The sequence below is a fragment of the Sciurus vulgaris genome, assembly GCF_902686455.1.
Source record: "Sciurus vulgaris genome assembly, chromosome: 1".
Classification (NCBI taxonomy): domain Eukaryota; kingdom Metazoa; phylum Chordata; class Mammalia; order Rodentia; family Sciuridae; genus Sciurus; species Sciurus vulgaris.
Genome location: NC_136461.1, coordinates 109,562,152 through 109,565,237, shown reverse-complemented (window position 1 = coordinate 109,565,237; position 3,086 = coordinate 109,562,152). Strand labels below are relative to the sequence as shown.

The window sequence follows — 3,086 nt, the reverse complement described above, 5'->3', positions numbered from 1 at the left end:
AGGAGGCTGCACGGTAGCAGCAGAATATGGCAAATGGAGGAGGGAGAGGAGTTCCTGGGCTCTGCTATGGGTTGATCCACCCTCTTCCTGGCAGTTTCCAGGCTGTGCATGTGTTTGCTGTAATTATAGATTCACTGACTATAATCGCCTCTACTGTTTTTACTTTTTCAACTTCAGTGTCTCAATTTCTCCTGATTGTTTTGTCTATAATCTTGTCAATTGCCTGATCCTGAAACTCAGTTCAGGTAGGTTGTTGCAAGAATATACTGAGCTACATCATGGTTCCTACATCACAGGAATCTCCACTCACAAAGTGACACATTATTTATTTATTTATTTATTTTGGCTTTGGAAAAGATAAAAACCTTTATTTACAAATTCCTATGAAAATGTACACAGAAAAAGGATTTGGATAAAATATGCTAAAATCACAGAAGCAAAGCCAAATTCTGCTAAAATCAAGAGAAATTATTGGTATCCAGAAAAATCCAAACCAATTACAACAGCCACAAGATGGTTAAGACAAATAGAGCAGTGATATCAAACTTCCTTGAACCTCTACCTCCTGTTTTTGTTTCACAAGTTAACCAGTTCAGGGATGTCCTAATTATACATAATATGGCCATTAATTTAACAAATACAGTATCAGAGAATACCGCCATCCAGAAAACAGCTTGCTCAAAAGGATGGGAAATCACTTTTAGGAATAGCATTATATAACTTGGGAAGCACTGTTGAATTCCAGGAACATTTTTTGTAAGCTGTTACTTCAACTCAAAGCCAAATATTATTCCTTTCTATGTACATCCCAGGAGTCCCTGGGGCCCTTGGAAATTTCTTAGTCCACAGGCCAAGCCAAAGGTTATTCCTTTCTTCCACTTTAGAGGCCATTTTCTCATTGTTCATCAGATAATTTGAGAGTAAGTTATTGATAGGAGGCATTAGGAATATAACAGGGAAGAAAAAATGTCTGCCAATCAGTACACCTGGGACCACTGCTGCTAAGACCCTTAGTAGCTTTATGTTCTTAACTGTAAATACTAAGTGAAGGTGGCTTTTGAAGTCTTTGGGCACTCAAATTGGTGAATTTTTCCTTCTTGTAACAGGGGGATTTGGATGTTCAGTATCTGTTTCAGGGGTCTGTGTGGTACAAGGCAGTCTGGTATGAAATGAGTTCTTATGGGGAAGAGTCCCCACAGGTGAAGCTTGAAGACTTTGCACTCTTTCCTCCTACGAGGCGTTTTTTGCTTCTTGATTCTGTGTGAGCCCCAGAGGTCCCAGGGTCACTGTGGTGGGTGTCTCCTGTAGGAGACTGGGCCTGCTGGGTTTCTCTCAGTTCCCTTTCCAGTATGGCTATCTTGGACTTTTCCAAGTTCAGCTGCTTCTGGAGCTCCTCTGTTTTCCCCAGGGAAGGCCGAAGAACTCGATTTCTGGCCAGAGCAGCTGCAGAAGGTCTCTCTGCTGGCTCAGGGTGGATCATTTTCTTGAGCAAATTGTGAAAGTCTTCTGAGAGCTCCTGAGGAACATCTGGAAAGTTGCCCTCGCGAATATGATGCCAGGCGCTGCCATTGGTGGGCAGTGCCTCCGCTCCTGCAGCCACTGCGATGGTTAATCCCAACGCGAATACGTCTGCTTTGGGAAGGTGTTCATAATCCTCTTGCAAAATTTCATTGGCCAGGAAGCAAATATCTCCTTCTTCTACTTTAGGTTTGCTTATTGATGTCACATGACCCAGGTCACCAATTTTATATATCACACTGGCAGAGAGAAACCAATCGGCTTCATTTTCAACCTCTTCTGGGACTCCAGGAGAGTCACTTTGCATGTTATGGCAAATGAAGATGTTACTAGGTTTGATGTCCAGGTGTACCATGCCAGAGTTGTGGATGTACTTAAGCCCCAAGGAAATCTGTAGAAGAATGTCTTTGAGTTTTGGTTCTTGGAAATGATTACCAGACTTGGTGTTTTCAGATATAGCAGCTTGCAAACGCCCACCATTGCAATATTCATTCTGAATGATCACATGGTCGTCTTCTGCCCATGAGGAATAGTAACGTACCACATGAGGGTGATGCCCAAGCACTGCGTGAGCATAAACCTCATGCAAAGTCAAATTCTCATTTGACAATCCTGTAAAAGTTTTCGTAGAGCGCTTTATTGCATAAACACATCCATCCAGCCTCTTAATGCACTTGTAGACCGTACCAAATTCCCCAACCCCGATTTTTTCTACCTCCAAGAATTCCTTTTCATAGCGGGAAGCCATGTTAGTTTCTCATAGAACACTTTTCTTGGCAGGCAGCCCTTGTTCTAATCTGCCTTCCTCTGCGTCAGCTTCCTCAACATCTCCTCAGGTCTTCCTCTTGCCTTGAAGGAATGATTTTCTATAGGACTCTGGGGTGAATGGATTAATATTAACCAGAGCCAGTGAGGTTGTCTCATCCATGAGGGGAACATGTGTCTCAAATGCTTAGAGCTTCGGGAGGGAAACTTCCCTGCTGAAGAAATCTCTGGCTGGCTCACCAGACCCTTGGGGGTGGAGGGGCTGTCGCCATGTGGCAGCCTGCTCCTTTTGTCTGTCTGTACTGGTGTAGCAGGACATTTGGGAGCGGCTGACTCTGGAGTCTGGAGAAGTGGATCTGGGCTTCCCTCAGCTCTCTCCTGAGATGTGTCGCATTCCTGTATGTTGCTGAGGGGAGTTGGGGAAGCCACCAAGTCCTGGGCCTCACCCTTCTCCAGACCACAAAGTGACACTTTAAATAGCACTTTTGTTTTCCATTTCATATTTAGGGCATGGTAAAATCAGATATGCCTGAGCAGGGACCACAGAAGATAATTGGACCCCAAGGAAGTCTTAGCAATTCAACTATGTCCTTGCATCCTGATGGAATGTGACCTCTAGATGAGGAGGCAACATCCATTACATGTTAAAGTAGAGAAGAGGAATGTGACAGGAGGCCCTGTTAGACTGAAATCATTTCTGATCAGCACTAAGGAGTTACCAGACTTCCAGCATGACTGCTTCCCTTACTAATTGTAAAGACAGGGATCATTTTATTTCTCTTGAATTTCCATTTCTTTATCTT

General features: G+C 43.6%; 1 pseudogene across 1 annotated transcript; it reads right to left on the bottom strand.

Annotated features, from left to right (window-relative positions):
* Window positions 1-1,060: 1,060 nt before the first annotated feature.
* On the bottom strand, window positions 1,061-2,784 carry LOC306654269 (wee1-like protein kinase 2; annotated as a pseudogene). The gene has a single exon. The product of its transcript is annotated as a wee1-like protein kinase 2 (transcript).
* Between the last annotated feature and the right edge of the window lie 302 nt (window positions 2,785-3,086).